The 18,963-nt window shown below is 35.1% G+C and overlaps 1 protein-coding gene across 1 annotated transcript in view; it reads left to right on the top strand.

The window, feature by feature from the left end:
• The first annotated feature begins 518 nt into the window (after window positions 1–518).
• LOC113508946 overlaps window positions 519–18,963 on the top strand; it is a 50,001-nt gene continuing 31,556 nt past the window's right edge. The window contains exon 1 of the mRNA XM_026892157.1: window positions 519–728. The gene's annotated coding sequence lies outside the window, so the exon portion shown is untranslated. The remainder of the gene's footprint in view (window positions 729–18,963) is intronic.

The following is an 18,963-nucleotide window of genomic DNA, read 5'->3' as shown; positions in this document are numbered from 1 at the left end:
AACAGTTTTACTTTTTAGTCTTTTTACTAATGAATGAGGAAACTGAAATGAAACTCGACCTTTTTTAAATAAGTCAGGTACTGAGCAAAGTCATCTCTTTCGTAGACAAATATTCCTTCCATAATAAAATAAACCATCTCATTTCCAGACCGACTTTGGGTCCTTTGAACTTATCATGCACTTAGGAGGAGGATGGTTAGCGAATTTGAGTGTTTTGTATTATGCTCTCTGATAACATGGAGGCACGTGGCGGTAGCGTGGATATGTTTTACCGTTTAAAAATGTTTCGATCCTGAGCTTCCTTTTGCCGGATACGTGAGATATTTTAACCAAGCTTTATGGATACATAGAAAGAAAATGTTTTGATTAAAAACGAGCTAAATATTTTAATAAAACTTACTGCCTACTATTTATTTTTACATTTTTTACGAACGAAATAAATACAAAATGGGAAAAACAGCTGCATTACGGAGACTCCACTTACAAAACTGGCAACACCAATCAGGTAGGTATTATGGTTCATCACATCATTCGCACTCGTGCGCAGTGTACGTCATGTGATACTCGCGAAAAACGTATGTAATGAAAACAAAATAATTCTGGGAATATCGTGGTCGATATTATCGGTGATTACCGTGCTAACAAGTGCCATATTGGATTTGTGTGTTGTGAAAAACAAAAACTGTGTGCATTAATTGTTTGCTGGATTTTTTTCTTGGCGTACAGAGGTGAGTGCCCCACATAAATAGGCCTTCACTTTTTATTTGCAATGTAAATGGTTGACGAGAATATCCTCTGGTTGTATGTAGCTAGCTGTGCAAAAAAAAAGAAAACGAAGGCATAGACTCGTTACCAAGAGAGGCGAGCGAACGTAATTTTGGCGGTTCTGAGTGAAAGGCGTTTTTTGCTAGTACGGCGTGAAATATACTGTTAAACTCATCAAATATAGGTAGAGTTCACGTGTAACTTGTAAAAATTGATTTATCGACCATATTATCAATGTTTTCTACACAATTACTTGCCATTTTTGACGTAAAGACGCACCTGTTAAGTGCACTGTTGTTATCTTAGATATTTTATAAATGCGAATATCCTGCTGTCTTAGTGTTCTATTACGTATACATTATGATGTTATGATAAGTCAAAACTTACTCATAATGGCTTTAGACGATTTATATAGATAATATTTCCGTTCAAAAAGATAATATTGATAACTGTCCGAACATCACATAAAATGACTAAATGTCTATTAACCATCTTCCATTTAAGTAGGCTTTTGTTTTTATTTCAAACCTTATTTTCAATTAAAATAAAACTCATGTCTATACACATTAATTACATAAGCTAATAGACCACTAGTCAAAGCATTAGTTTATTTATTTGTTAAAAAGGTCACATCATATTTGCTATTGCTATTATAAGTACCATAAAAAAAGGAAATATTGATCATTGATGCTGGCTTCATCTTAGTTTTTTTGCTAACTATAACTGCCTTTATGAATATAATCTTTATGTCACAGGGAGTTCGAAAAACTCTCAAGTCTCATGAACAAAGGTTGTTCAACAACAATTCAGTAAAAAGTTCGTTCATGTAACACTATTTTCAGATCACCGGATGTATTTTTACTTTCAAATGTGTTCTCTTTAGCTTGTGACATGTAAACATGTTAGCAAAACAGATTTATGGTAATAAAAAAACTGTATTTTGTTTATGCAGAGTTATTTATAGATTTTAACAGCATCTGTGAGGTCATAGCCTGTTAAAAATCAAAATATTTATACATAATCTCAGCCTATATATTATATACATTTGCCTTTTCTCGATTAAGGAAGGTTTGAGCATTGATCACCGAACTAGTGCATGAAATCCAGGTTTTCTCACAATGCTTTTCTTCACTGTTTTGTCAGAGCAGTCTTAGAGCCATTTTCCTCCTAATAATGTTGCTAATTTGATATTATTTATGTAATACAACTTTTTAAGCCCCCATTAAGTGGCAAATCAAAGTGTAAAATAGTATATTATTGTTTTCCTCAGAGGCCATGAGTCTGGTTTATGAGGAAAAACAAGTTATGGTACGACTATGTTAAATGAGTATTCATGTAAGCAATCTATCTATATGTACTTATATATATAAATAAATCTCTACTTGGTCACGGCATCATGCCTGAACGGCTGGACCGATGTCGCAAATTCTTTTTTGTTATGTATGTCAAAAGAACATTGTTATGAAAGAAAAAATGCAGGGAATATTGAAGAAAACTGCCATATTAAATTAATCCTGACTTTCGTTACGATAGTGATTTGTTGAATCCATCTCTGTCACTCTTAATATAAAGGCACCGAGATGTTAGATGAGTGATTGGTAGCTCACCGTCTCAGCACGACCAGGGCTGTGCCGGATGGTGTCCTCATTTTACATGCAGGCCTTCAAGGGCGAGGCATCATTGGCTCTGATCTGGGCTTAGGGGCCCATTAGAACGAATGCCTGCTGGTCTAGCAGGGTTTTTCAAACAAGTCAATAACAAGGATGGCCTTTGTACACAAAAGCAAAGGAAGGAACATGGGTAGGTTTAGTCGGTAACAGTCTGATGCTCCCTTCTGCTCAACCCAAAGCGGGAGAAGCAATTTTATGATTTCCCATAAAAGTTAGAGAGAAAAGAAAAGTTACATGTTATGTAGGTACATACAGCAACTTAAGCATTTTTTTGTGTGCTAATTCTGCGCACGATAGTGTTACCAACACAATTAATCATTTAGTTTATTATGTAAATACAATCTGTTACAAGTTCAATATAATTAGATAACCTCTGCTTGTAATTATGTATGTATATATTCTACATACAAGACGAGTAAAGATTATTCCATATAAATATGTGCCTGATCTACTTTGTAGGGCAGGATTTTTTTTTAAGTTTTTGTAGATATCGCGGAATCCCTCGCTCTTATTTCGGTCTGTCTTTCCGTTGTCGCTCTGTCAACAGTATCTCATAAAATGTGAATGTTACGTAAAATTTCGCACTATGTCTTTCGGTTGTTGCTATGACAACAAATAATGAACATAAACATCTCGTTGCTTAGCAACGATTGGGAAGGTCATGATCTGATGGCTTGACAAGTTTTGTTGCAAATTCGTTTTTTTCATTACGACTTGTCAGATTTGCACTTGGCCGGTATTTAGTTTGTCTTAAAATACGTAGCTGTTTTCAATAGTAAAATATTCTAGTGGATACTTGTTTTTATAATTTACTAGCTGACCCAGCAAACGTGGTTTTGCCTAATAAATTATTTCTAGTTACATGTATGTATTTTTTTATTGCCACATCATAAAAATCACTTAGGGGTATGAAAAATAGATGTTGTTCTATTCTCAGACCTACCCAATATGTATACAAAATTTCTTAAAAATCGCCCAAACCGTTTCGGAGGAGTACGGTAACTAACATCGTGACACCGGAATTTTATATATTAGAAGAAGATAAACTATCCTACTAATAATTGCGAGAGTTTGTGTGTATAGATGTTTGTTCCTTTTTAACGTAAAAACCACTCAACGGATTAAGACGAAACTTGGTATACAGATATTTTATGATTAAAACACAGATTTAATCCCGATTTTATGTTCCCGTTGAACCATTTTCGTATTGTAGTTAGCGAGTCCGCGGAAAACAGCTAGTAAGTAATAATATTAGCATACAATATTTTTATCGGTGCCCGACCCAATTATTTATGCAAAAACATCCTCAATGGTGCATGATTATTATATTCCTATGTAACTGATTATCCCAACAGGATGTATTGAGGAATTTACGTCAATTGCCAGTTACCCAAAGAACAAACACATACCCTATTAGTAAGGCTTCACTGTCTGACCGACCGTCTGACACTAGGCTGAATCTCATGAAATGTGATAGCTAGATAGTTGATAAGCTAGGTGGTTTGGCAGACAATGTAGGTATTTTTGCTGGTGTTATAACAAAAGTAATTAAAAAAGACGAGTTTAAGCAAGGCTACGATTGATACAGTCATAAATTTGATGGGTGACCATTAGCCTTGTCTTTTTCCTACGTTTTTATACACCCACTTTTCTTGTTTGTTTGTCGTACCGGTTGATTTTTGTAACTCAATTTTGAGGCACTTCCCGATAAGCTAGCAGGCTGAAATTTTCAGGGTAGCTTTAAACCCGATGACAGTGCAATTTACAACACAAGTTTTATAAAAACGGCTGGACTTATTTTGATGAAATTTGAATAGTTCTGGTAAAGACGGCTCTCCTTCTCTATGTCTATAGTTCAGTTCAGTCAGTGAATCAGAATTAGGAGAGAGACAACTACTAGCCCCACATTCGCTGTCTCTTTCACACTTCGCCGTCCGTATATACTTCATATCTGAGTATCGGACGCTCAGTCCATTCTCTATGTCTATGGTAAACACCACGACATTACATTTATTTAATGTCAAACTATAACCTCACTTTTTACAGAAACTACGGAAAGTTACAAAGTTATTCAAAGCAAGCAACCTTATTTCAATATTACAATAGAACGCAATGCTTCTAAATTGTTTATGCACGAATGAAGAATACATTTGAATCTTCAGGTAGTTGAGCCTAGCTTTCAATTGTTCCGAATTCATTATTTATGATAGATAGGACCTTTTTAGTCACGCGGTAAATGTTTTGTTTATGAATATAAGACAGGGCAAGAACTAGGGGAGACTACAACGTCTTAAAGTAAGGTTAGGGGTATTTTTATGGTTATAAAAGCGTGATAGAGCTATATATCAGACCTCTCAGCATCTCTCTTCCAAAAAAACACTGACGTCTTGATAAATATCAAGACGTCAGTGGTTCGGCTGTTTCGGTCGGCACGTTAACTTGTGAGTCCCGGCTGTTATACATACATCTTTGACAGTCGTTACAGGTAGTCAGAAGCTTGAAAGTCTGACAACCAGTCTAACCAAGGGGTATCGTGTTGTCTGTAACTGGGTCGAGGAGGTCAGATAGGCAGTCGCTCTTGTAACTATCTAAACTTCGGTTAGACTGGTAGACGACCCCACTATAGTTGGGAAAAGGCTAGTATGATGATGACATGTATAAAGACCACGAATTTAAAAAAAAACCGAAACCGCCTTTCACGTATTTGTTACGTAGTCTGACATCTGTCAAAAAGTTTAACATAGCGCGGACGAAGTCTCATCTGTCTATTATCACGTATTCGCTGTTGTAAGTACTCTTGCCGACTTCTCTCAGTCATAATCTAACTGATTCTTACTACACAGACTGGGATATTTGACTAAACCTAAGAATTTAAATCTGTCTAGTCCGTCAGACAGATTTCCTAAAACTATTGAATACGTATTTTTAATTTTATCACATTATTAAAATGTAAAGAAGATAAAAAAACACTTAAGTTTGGTAGCGGGGGCTAAAAACATCACTTGCTAGTAAAAAGCGTACCTACTGGTAAGTGACGTCACACAAGATTTTAAAGAGATAAACAAATAACGCACACTTGTTTTTTTGGCAATCTGTCTGATGAACTAAACAGTATTTTTTTCTCGAATACGTTATTCAAAAGCCTTTCTAAAAGAAGGGCTATTGCGTTCTAGTTTTTATCTTTATCCTTGAACTTAAACGTTGTCAAGTGCTTTTATTTAGCTACAGCGCCTACAGTCTAATCCGTTGATAAGGAGTCAGCGCCATCTAGTTCAGACAAAACGAACTAATTTTATCATTGTACTTGTTCCGTTATCATTATGTCGTTCAAGGGCGTTTGTTTGAAATATTATTTCATGCCAAAGATTATATTAGCTGTTGCTCGCGAGTACGTCCAAATGGTTATGGAGATTTATTTTTACATGTAACACAACGTAGCATTCGACTATAAAAGCTCCGTCACAATCGGTCCAGCCATTTGAGAGATTAGCCAGTCAGATTAGACAGAAACAAGAATGATATTATTTCTTTGTATTTACCGTATGTATCTATATTCATACATATTAAAAAAGGTTTGTTATCCATAGGTTCTTGAAAAGTTATTAACTTACACTCCAATTTATCTACTTACTAGCTTCTCGCCCGCGGCTTCGCCCGCGTCGATGTCGGTTATATCGCGTTTCCAAGAGAACTCTTCAAAAGTCCGGGATAAAAACTAACCTATGTTCTTTCTCAAGGTCAACTCTATCTCTGTACCAAATTCGATTCTAAACGATTCTAAACGCACAACATCACACAAATTGTTCTGAACCCAAAGTAAGTTGCTAAAGCACTTGTGTTATGGAATTCAGATACAACGAAGGTACCACAAACACCCAGACCCGAGACAATGTAGAAATGTGAATTTTTACATTGACCCGACCGAGGATCGAACCCGGGACCTCAGAGCTAGCGACACCTTGAAACCGGTGTGTACGCCACTCGACCACGGAGGTCGTCATTATAATCAGTTCAGTGGTTTAGACGTGAAAGCGCAACAGACAGACAGACAGAGTTACTTTCGCATTTATAATATTAGTAGGGATGTGCCGCGACAAGTAGATATAATATTTCTCGCATCGTTTGTATGAAGTTGTAATGATTAATTTGTATCACATTTTAGTACATGATTTTAGTACGTTTGATACATTTGTGGAAATGGTGTCGTAGTGGACATTATTACCTTAGTTTTAGGAAGGAAAAATGAAAACAGATAAGATTTAATTTTCCTAGATTTCTAAGGGATTTCCAAACGATTTTCCGGTTGTTAAACTATCATTATCTATAGATATTATCTATAAGGTACATACGTATATAAAACAAAATAAATAATACGTCTATCTATTATATTTTCCGAAGGCGTGTTAAGTCGCGCCAGAGGCCTATGTGCGATAAAATTATCGATCAAAATATTTTACCGTATTATACCCGCAGCGCGTCATAGCCGTCACTCGTGATTGGTTGAAATTCGTTCTTTGCTGCAGTTGCATGCACCTCAAGACGACGAGTACGCACAATTGATTGGCGTTTTATTTTACGATGCGAAAAGCGATCCCCACTCTTCCGCCGAGCGCTCAAGATCCGTGCCGGTAACTATACCAAGCATTGCTTTGGGACGAATGGGCGATGTTGTTTTCAGGTACCATCAAGGTTTATGTTTAGAGCCACAGAATATATGTATTATAATCGGTTTCGGATTTTACATTTAGTTCTCATTAAATACGACAACGAACAAAACGAAATTCTAGTTTTTATATATTTTGTGTAAAAAGTAAATAATGTTAAAAATCATTATTTATCGTTCATGTCGATGTTATCTTCGCATGTCATGACAAATCTATACTCATCTATTGTTAGATTCTTGTTAATTTATCTCCATTCTGGTCATAACACCAAAAGTCTCTATATCGCGTATTTTTGTAGGAAAAACTGATAACAATAGGACTAATTATCTAAAATTGGCGCCATATTATCGTTGAATCAATATACAAAACTTGCGATTAACCAAAATGTTAACAACAATTTTCGCATAAGATTCTACGAAATAAAATTATAGTCGTCATTTTTAAAACAATAAATAATTAATCTATTTATTATAAACTAATTAGCGAAAGATATATGTCTAGGTAACACCTAATAAAATAATCTAAACAATTGATCAATAAAAACGTTTACAGACATACAGATAACAGAAATCTACAAAACGTGTCATATTCGCAAAAGCGAGATAGCATTATACAGAATGCTTGCGTTAGAAAGAGTAAACACTTACGTAGCAACGCGTTTACACGTGTGTGTGAGATCGTGATATACACACAACGTGCGCGGGAATGAGATACAATGCAAAAAATGGCGCGAATACGATTACGTCAGTGCGCTGTCAAAATATTTTACATAGCCATACCATGTTTAAATATATTTTCTTGGAACTATGCTTGCGTATTACATGCACAATATGATATACTAGCTGTTGCCCGCGACTTCATCTGCGTGGTTAGAAGATATAAGTTATGACCCTTTCTTCGCTCCTATTAGTCGCAGGGTGATGGTATATAGCCTAAAACCTTCCTCGATGAATGGTCTATTGAACACAAAAATATTTTTTCAATTTGATCCAGTAGTTCCTGAGATTAGCGCGTTCAAACAAACAAACAAACTCTTCAGCTTTATATATTAGGGAGTATACATTAGCTTGTCTTGTTGGTATTTGGATATTAAATGCAAATAGATTGTAGGTGTTTTTTTCTCGCTGTTTTGTGTTCAAGAATCTTAATAAAATTAAATTAAAAATTGGTAAGATTTTACGGAAGAATTTTATGAAGTTTTTAGCAAAGAAACTGCGAAATTTATTTAGGTAGGTACTTAAAACGGGTAAACAATCTTCGTGTGCAAAAACTCGGTTTAAAAATAAAGCGCAGCTAAAAACCAATGTAAAAAATAAATTTGAGATTGGGTTCCGCCGGTTACGTACAAAATTTGTCACCCAATACTTCGTTAATTTAATACGCATTTGTTGTTATAGGGTTAAGTTCTAAAATATAGCATCTGTGAAAATTTCAGCAGTCTAGCTAAAACTGTTCATGAGAACAGACAACGGTGCCACAGCGCACAGTAATAAATTTCCGTGTTTAAACTTGACTACGGATCCCTAAAAATGGAAGTTACGAAATGAAAATATTTTTCTTTCTGAATATATTCATTTTTAAAATGCTAATTTGATGCTTGAGGACAGTCAAAGGTCTTGTGTGTTCTTTTTTTAGTTTCAAATAAACATAAAACCTTGATGACAAATACTTAAGAAATTATTTTGATTTACGTCACAAATAATTCGAGAATTTTCTAAAAAACATTCTTTAGCCACTCCCGCACTAACTTTTTTAATCGATATATCGCGGGGGTTTCACAAACATTCAAGTCACATGCACAAGACACCCAGACTCAGGACAAACATTCGTGGATCACACAAATGCTTGTCCTACGCGGGGATCGCACGCCGCGACACGTCGCGCGTTTGTCTTGGCGTGGTGACATCAACCATTTGGCTTGCAATCAAAAGCAAGGTCTTACAATTCGACTTTTTCAAATTCTTAAAACGTAATTCTTTAAGCCATTTAAAACAAAGGAGGTTCTCACTTTGATTGTTTGTATGTATGTATGTATGTATGTTTGTCCGCGATTATCTTGCTTTTGGCTGAAGCAATTTGGATGCGGTTTTCAGAAAAGTGTTGGTTACATTCAGGAGAAGGTTTTAGTCTTTAACCGACCAAAAAAGGAGGTTCTGAGTTTGACCTGTAAGAATGTATGTAGGTATGTGTGTATGGAGGTTTTTAGTTATATCATTCGACCGTGTTAAGACCAATTTCGATATCTTATATCGTTTAGTATATAAATTAGCGATACGCTTAACAATAATTATATCTATTTGTAGGTACCTGAAACGTTTTTATCTAAATTGTATTTACTTAATGATAATAAAAAGACTATCTCATATCTTAAGATCGGTCTGTGTATTAAAGGGCTAATACAATTTAATCGAGATATGACGAAATTGTGGATTTTTTTTACGTATATTTTATTTTACGTCTAAATAAAACCATTCAATTATTATAAAACAAAACAAAACAAAAATATCGCTAAAAAAATACAATCTGGTACTAAGCAATTTAATCTCTGTTTCGCGGGGGGTTTCACAAACATACAAGTCACATGCACAAAGACACTCAGACTCGGGACAAGCATTCGTGGATCACACAAATGCTTGTCCCACTCGGGGATCGAACTAAAACGTCGCGAGTAGGATTAGCGTCGTGGTCTTCACCACTCGGCTATCCATGCAGACAAGTTTTATCAACTTAAGAAACATCATCATTATCATCCCAGCTTTTCCAAACTATGTTGAGGTCGGCTTCCAGTCTAACCGGATTCAGCTAAGTACCAGTGTTTTACAAGGAGCGACTGCCTATCTGACCTCCTCAACCCAGTTACCTGGGCAACACGATACCCCTTGGTTAGGCTGGTTGTCACAATTTCAAGCTTCTGAATATCTGTAACGACTGTCAAAGATGTATGAATAACAGCCGGGACCCACAATTTAACGTGCCTTCCGATACACAATGAACATCTCTTTTCCTATTAAATTTGCTTGGCAAAATGGCCGTTGCGTGTTTGTAATTCCTACGCAACATATTAATGACATATTCTTAATGAACTGTTATTATTTATTACGTAAGTATGACATATTTATATGTACTTTGTTCTAATGCCACGTGGTTTTACCCGCTATCGAACTCCCTTTCACCTGTCCCTTTGTCTGTAATCAACTCTTTTCCCGTAAAATTTAGATACAATCGTTACATAATGCCTAAGTTTCATTCACTGTAAGTTTTTACATTTTTCGTTTACGGGATTAATGGAAAATCCATTAACTATAATATAAAAATACATCCCTATTACGGCATCACGTGTGAACAGCTGGAAGATTTTTTTGTTTTTGTTATGGTCAAGGGAAGGTAATCATGAAAGAAAAAAAATAAAAAAATGCGCGGAAAGTTAAAAAAATTAAGAATACTTCACCACCGTGATTTGTTGGATCCATCTCTGCCCCCAATAATATAACGGCACCGGGAACGGGATCTACGTATTCAAGCGGGTGAAACCGCGGGGCACAGCTAGTTATACATCAAACTACACATAAGACATTGAAAAGTTGTCATCATCCCCGTTCAATACATCTTTCCGCATACAACCTCTATTAAAGTATTATGTCTGTGTGAGCGTGACAGAGCTATACACGGCATAGATCGACATCTCCCTTCCTCATCCGCTTTAATGTTACTTTAAGTCGTGATGGTAGGTCCTCATGGTTCATTGAACGACTTCGCACGCTCGAGGTCATAAGTTTGAATCCAGTCTAGCAGAACCGTTTTTTTTGACATCTTAAAAAGAATTACCGTTTTTTTTTACTTTAAGTGTAGAGTTATAAATGGTGAAGTCGCATTTGTGAGTTATTTTATAGTTAGTTTCGTTCTATCACAGTTTTTTGGAGTCGGAAACTAGTTAATAGATCCTACTAATATAATAAACGCGAAAGTTTGTATGTATGCATGTTTGTTACACATTCACGCAAAAACTACTGAACGGATTTAGACGAAACATGGTACATAGCTAGTTTATAACCTGGATTAACAAATAGACGTTGTGTTGTCGACCCTATAACTTACAGAATCCTAAAATTTGTCAAAGAAAAATATAGTTATGTACATTTAAAAAGCTGAATTAACTCACATAATTTAATATACGAAATTAACATTTTAATTGTGATATAAATAGTACAAGTCACCCCATTTGTATTAAAAACATCTGTAATAATCTATACTCTATACTAATATATAAAGCTGAAGAGTTTGTTTGTTTGTTTGAACGCGCTAATCTCAGGAACTGCTGGTACAAATTGAAAAATTCTTTTTGTGTTGAATAGACCATTTATCGAGGAAGGCTTTAGGCTATAAACCATCACGCTGCGACTAATAGGAGCTAAGATATAATGGAAAGTGTGAAAAAAACCGGGCGGGTATACCTAAATCATAACTTATATGCTCGCGGGCAACAGCTAGTACTTATTATTTGACCGAATTTATATACTTTATGATAGACAATATCTTGAGACCCATGGCAGCTGTCACCAGTGCGGAGACGTTTTAAAACGTTGTCAATATTTTTTTCAATGAACCTCCAGATTTTGTTGAACAGTATTTTTATTGTAATTGTAAAGTGTTTAATTCATATTAATAACAAAAATCATCATCATATTTCTAAAATTTTCCCAACTATGTTGGGGTCGGCTTCCAGTCTAACCGGATTCAGCTAAGTACCAGTATTCTACAAGGAGCGACTGCCTATCTGACCTCCTCAACCCAGTTACAGTGAACACTATACCCCTTAGTTAGACTGGTTGTCAGACTACCTGTAACGATTGTCTTAGTTGTATTAATAACATCCGGGACCCATAATTTGACGTGCTTTTTGAAACACGGAGGAAGAAGTTATGACAAGATGGTCATCCACCTAGAGACCGACCTTATCAAGTGTATCTTAACCTGAAATCGATCAACTTGTGCAGTTGTAGCTTAGCCATGAACTTCTTACAAATGTTGGAGGCTTAAAAACATGACAAAAAGTTGCAAATGTAATGAGAAAATGAAGCATAAATAATTTAAACTCAATTGTTCAATAAATAATTAATGTTTTGATAAGAAACACTTATTAATATGTTTTGAGAACAATGTTGGTACCTAATAAGTTTTATCGAACAGCAAATTGTTGTTATTATGTAGGTCACAACATTATAATAATAATTGTCATTGTTCTGTCATAAAACAATAACTTTTCTTAATTAATATTGAGTAGACAAGTTACATTACTCCTCGCGCTAATGCTGACGAATCACTCAAATGTATTGAACTGACAAGTCAAAGTCACGTCACTTGTCGAAACGGAATGTCATTCTATACATTTGAAGTTTTTTTTAATTATGTTGTTATAGAATCAAGCACGATTATTTTAAAAACGTCTTCATAACTTTTTAGAGTAACTCTTTATCAGCCATATCTATAGTTTTGTGATATAAAAATAATAATATTTTATCATATCTTACATGCGTTGCAAAGAAGGTATATTTCCTTATTACGACATATTAAATATACTGAAGCAATTTTGTAGATCAAATTGATATCGATTTTGCTCTATCTGTGACTTTGGACTCCTGTCATTTCGCCCGGATAAATATCCAGTACAGGCATTAAAAAAACGATTTCATAATTGTACGTAATTAAGATACTAATGTAAGGAGGTATAATATATAGAAAGAATATTCGAGTCCAAAGATAATAAGTCGCATAAGTGAATCGATCACAGGTTAAGCTATGCTTGACGCGGTTGGTCCGTAGATGAGTGACCATCTTTGTCATAACGAGTTCCTCCGTGTTTCGGAAGGCACGTTAAATTGTGAGCCCCGGCTGTTATTCATACATCTTTGACAGTCGTTACAAGGTAGTCGGGAGCTTGAAAAGTCTGACAATCAGTCTAACCAAGGTGTATCGCGTTGCCTAGGTAATGAGGAGGTCAGATAGACAGTCGCTCCATGTAAACATGTTAAATTGGTAAATTGGCTGAAACTGGTTAAATTGGTAGCCGACCCCAACATAGTTGGGAAAAGGCTAGGCCGATGATGATGATTCGAGTCCAAAGAGAAGCAAAAAAACCCTACTTAGAAACGATTTTTATGAAATTTCATTAATTCGCGAAAGTACGCCGTTATGTTGTCAATAATTACGAATCATCTTCTCGAAAGCTATTACAATCACACATCTATCTTTGACAGTCGTTAATTTATAACTAATGAGAAACCAGTTATTTTGCGGTACTATGTTGCTCAGACAAATCTATTGGGCATATACAAAAGTCACATTACTCCTCGCGCTAACGCTGACGAATCACTCAAATGTGTTGAACTGACACGTCAAAGTCACGTCACTTGTCGAAACGGAATCTCATTTATATACATTTGAAGTTTTCTATTCTTATGCGATGTAACATTGTCTGAGCTGATTGTGATTAGTCAGTGTTCTAATATAGCTTTTAAAAATACGCAGTATTGTAACTTTAGAGATAAGAAAAATTCTGATTATTGCTAAAATCTATACGAAACATGTTTTTTTCCTCTTCGCTTCTATTATCAGCCGTCTAGAAATAAAAAAATGTCAATTTCTACAAGCTTTCATTTAGTTTCTCCTGTCCCTTTGTCTGTAAATAATCTTGCAAGTTAAGATCGAATTCCCGGTTTCCGATTGACATGACATTTTGCATGTTTATGTATATTGTGTGATAATGTAATATTATGATGACATGGAGCTGATCTGATGCTGGACCTGGAAGCTATGAGTTCCGGAATAAAATGACACAACCAAATCGAGTTTAGTCTCGTTTGATTTGTCTTGAGTGTTTTGATCCTATAACAATAGGCTATATGGCAAAATCTAATAATATAATTCTGTTCAGTCCATCAGACAGATTTACAAAAATATATAATATATCATTAAAAAGTATGGAAGATAAAAAGCACTTCAGTATAGTAGTGGGGGCTAGTAACATCACTTGCTAGTAAAAAGCGTACTGGTAAGTGACGTCACACGAGATTATAATTCTCTGTATCCTCGTCGTTTTTTGAGACAAAAGTGAGAATAGAAAAATTCGAAATCCATAGACATCTGTCTGCCGGATTATACAGTTTTTACAGTTTTGTTTCAAGTATCCTATTGCAAGATTCTGGGTGTCTTTGTGCATCGGACTTGAATGTTTGTGAAACCCCCCGCGACACAAGAATAAAATACCTTACTGCGGGAGTCATTTTATTTAAATATCGTTAAAATCTACGCAGTATCAATGTTCAGAATATTATTATCTTGTTTTTTGCTATCTTAACTACAACCGAATCAACTAAGATAATAGTACAATCAACCGAATGTTTCAAATAACATTTCGATTTTAACGACACCTTTAATCTAAAGGTATAAGGTTCAAAATTGTTTACTTTTAATATTGTTTTCGGGTTACGGAATATACTCACGTACTTGCTATGTCTAGCTAATTGACCGACTGCAAAAAATAAGGTTATTAATATGTAACGTTGGACTCACTTTCTTGTTTGTTTGTCGTTCCGGTTGGATTTTTGCAACTCAATTTTGAGGCACTTCCCGATAAGCTAGCAGGCTGAAATTTTCAGAGTAGCTTCAAACCCGATGACAATGCAATTTCCAACTATAAAGACGGCTGAATTTTGATGAAATTAGTATGGATTGACCTTAAGAAACGTTGGTATTTTGATTTTTAAATCTATGAATTATTTTCTTATCGTATGGTCGATGAACAACATGGTTTCAGAGATGACATAGAATTTATTTAAATCACCCGCAGTTATAAATATGTAATGCTAAACCAGGAAAATGGTAAAAACAAATAAAACCGACCAAGTGCGAGTCGGATTCGACGTACTGGGGTTCCGTACGAATAGACTAAAGAAAACAAAACACTCAACAAATTTAAGGCAGTTCTAATCGCTGCTTAACCTGCTTGCAGACTTAATCCCATATTTGGTGTCTTAATCCCACGCAAAGGTGTTGCGTCGTTTTCCTTTTAAAGCCTTTTTAATATTCTACTTTTAGCATCACTAGATTTATTAATATAGATAGCCAAAAAACTAAGTAGATGTTTAGATGAAAATAACACCAGAATCATATTTATCTACCATAATAAAATTCTCATGTCACAATGCTAGCCAGATAGGGAGTCGCTCCTTGTAAAACACTGGTACTTAGCTGCATCCGTTTAGACTGGAAGCCGACCCAAACATAGTTGGGGAAAATGGCTAGGATGATGATGCAGGGAATCGGCGAATGAATGGAAATTGGATTAAATTGCAATGAATTTCCAATTCTTGTGTTGGTAAAATACTTACAAGAATAGGAATAGTTTCAAATTTAATCCAATTGCCATTCATTCATCGGCCATTGTAAATAGCAGAATCGGGGCCCTGCAGTGGGATAGTCCTAAGTTAGTATTATTATTTAGGTAGTATTGTATCCAAAGATAATCACGTGGTTATATAACATTAACTAATAAGTAATAAAAAAAGCATCCATAATGATACGCAGATAAGTCTTAATTGCTTTGACCCAAATAGAGTATAGTATTAACATCTGTTAATAACACTATTGAATACATACTTATAGTAATTCAGGTTATTTTATGCTACCGCTATAAATGACATTCCGTTTCGACAAGTGACGTGACTTTGACTTGTCAGTTCAATACATTTGAGTGATTCGTCAGCGTTAGCGCGAGGAGTCATGTAACTTGTCAACAGGCTCTGATCTCCTCAACCAATTGTAATGTGGACGCAGTGACACATCATGTCTTTGTCTTGACTTTTTTGTTATCATTAGCTGTAGCCCGCATGCCTGTCCGTTAGATAGAAAATGATCCCACGGGAACATGAAATCGGGACGAAAACTATATAAATAAATAAATGCGGACAACATCACACACATTGTTCTGAACCCAAAGTAAGTTGCTAAAGCACTTGTGTTATGGAATTCAGATACAACGAAGGTACCACAAACAGCCAGACCCGAGACAATGAAGAAATGTGTTTTTTTTACATTGACCCGACCGGGGATCGAACCCGGGACCTCAGAGCTAGCGACACCTTGAAACCGGTGCGTACGCCACTCGACTACTATCCTGTGTTAATCTAGGTTTTAAACTATCTGTGTTTCAATTTTCGTCTTAATCCGTTCACTGGTTTTCGCGTGGAAGTAACAAATAACCATACCTACAAACTGTCGCATTTATAATTATAAGTAGGGTATGAGTCATTATCTCTAGAAGTAAACCAGTCCAGTTTCCTTAAAAACCGGTGCGCTGTGATTCCCAAAGAGTTGATAAATCTTAATTGTTAATATAAATTATGTAATTCAACAGGACAAGTATTCGTGGATCACACAAATGCTTGTCCGACAAGATCGAACTAACACGTCGCGCTCAGTGGGTTTGGCGTGGTGACCTCAACCACTCGGCTATCTGCGCAGATTTTTTTTGATAGCTACTAACCAGACAAAAAAAAAATAAGTGCTTAGTGCGTGTTTTATAAAAAGCGCTCCAAGATCTATTAAGATTTTAATTTTATTAATTACTTGCGGCGATAAAAAGATCTTAATCAAACCAACTGAATAGAACTGTCTAGTTAGTATATATTTTTAGGGTACCGTTTTTCTTAGAAAGTAATAACGGACCTACAATACTAAGTCACAGGGTTTAGGTCATAAACGGTGGTGACTTGACAGTTTAAATTTTGACAGGTGTATTTCTGCTGCCGCTACAATCACAAAATAGATTAAAATAATTAAAAAAAAACCCATGTTTTTAAATGTCAATCCATTAAAATTTTATCAAAATCGGTCCAGCCGTTTTCAGTTGTAAATTGCATTGTCATTGGGTTTGATGCTACCCTAAAAATTTCACCCTGCTAGCTTATCGGGAAGTGCCTCAAAATTGAGTTGCAAAAATCCAACCGGAACGACAAACAAACAAGAAAAGTGAGTGTAGAAAAACGTGGGAAAAAAAAACGAATTCAAGGTAATGCAAGGGTTGATATCGACATCAATTTGAAGGGTGAACATGTTTATCTATACTAATATATAAAGCTGAAGAGTTTGTTTGTTTGTTTGAACGCGCTAATCTCAGGAACTACTGGTCCAAATTGAAAAATTCTGCTTGTGTTGAATAGACCATTCATCGAGGAAGGCTTTAGGCTATAAACCATCACGCTGCGACTGATAGGAGCGAAGATACAATGGAAAATGTGAAAAAAAAAACAGGGCAGGGTATAAATCATAACTTATATTTTCTACCCACGGGGACGAAGTCGGGGGCAACAGCTAGTCTTAAAATAAAGAAAAACTCCAGCCTATATATTATATTATGTATGAAACCGTTTGGTTATAAATCAACTCAAACTTGCCCAGTTTTTTTTTGTCTAACTAGGCCACTTTAGAAAAGAATTTATCTAAAAGCTTTTTTATAAGTCTGGATATTTTTAGACATTCTCTAAACATGTATTGTATATGGAAAAGAATGTAGCAACTACCAATTGTTAAACTTAATTTTTTACTTATAGTAAAAGTTGAGTGATTGCAAAATTTGAGGCTAGCAACACCGTTGTGGAAGGTTTTTGGTTAGGGTCTGCAAATCTTTACGGGGACCCTCATGTCGTAATACTTAACAACAAAATAGGGTATTTAACCCTTAGAAGCCTGATTTTTCAAATTAAATTAAAAAAAATATAGGTGTATTCTGTGCAGGAGCTAGATAATTGGAAAAATAATAAAAAAAATCATAGTATGTATTTCATATACATATTTCGAAAAAAAAAACTGGTATCAATTTTGATACTTCAGGCATTAGACTTTTTTTTTTATTTCAATGTAAACGACACTATGCAATAATATTATAAATCAGCCTAACATTTAAAAAAAAAACGAATTACAAGTATACATTCGGTTTGAAAGTTCGGTATCAAAATTGATACTCGAGGTATTTAAGGGTTAACTAAGGGCCGATTTTTCAATCGCCAGATAACTTCTACCTGAGGAATAAATATGGCCGTTTGACATATTTTCCATACAAAAGCTGCCAATACGTCAAACATATTCGTCAAATAAAAGTTATCTGGCGATTGAAAAATCGGCCCTAAATCTAATAATATTAATCTGTTTCTGTAGTTCATAAGACAGATTTCCAGAAAATATTGAATACTTATTTTACACTAAAGTATGTTAGTGGGGTCTAATAACGTCACTTGCTAGTAGAAAACGTACTGGTAAGTGACGTCACACGAGATGTAAGATCACTTTATCCTCTTCATTCTTGTTTACGAGATAAAAGAAAATGTACGTTCGCAATTTTTTTTGAAATTTGTCTTTCGTTCAAATTCCATTCAATATAATTTAAAGCTCTTATGATCGGCTTTATTTTAACGCCTGACAACGCTTCTTACTGGCTTGATCTGCCGTTTTATATAAATAATGATACGGAACCCTTTACTCCCGAGTCCGACTCTCATTTTTCAGTTTTCAACAAGTTATCGACAATACTCGTTATAAGCAAATTATAACTTAACAGAACACAATGAGCAAAATAAAAGTTCGTTAAAATGGCGTCTTAACCAACAAGTTCAATTGACTTTTATAGAATTCAAAGTGATGAAAGTTGTATTAACGAACCATATAGCATCTCTTTCACACTTAATACATTAGAAAGAGATGGATAAAGATTGTATGAGTAACTATTCACTTAGTAGAATGTCGATTAATTTGGATCGTTACGCCATTTCAATTTCAATTTGTAATTGCAATTGTAACATCACAAATGTTGA

This window comes from Trichoplusia ni, chromosome 3, assembly GCF_003590095.1.
Source record: "Trichoplusia ni isolate ovarian cell line Hi5 chromosome 3, tn1, whole genome shotgun sequence".
Lineage (NCBI taxonomy): Eukaryota > Metazoa > Arthropoda > Insecta > Lepidoptera > Noctuidae > Trichoplusia > Trichoplusia ni.
This window is presented reverse-complemented; position numbering and strand designations above follow the sequence as displayed.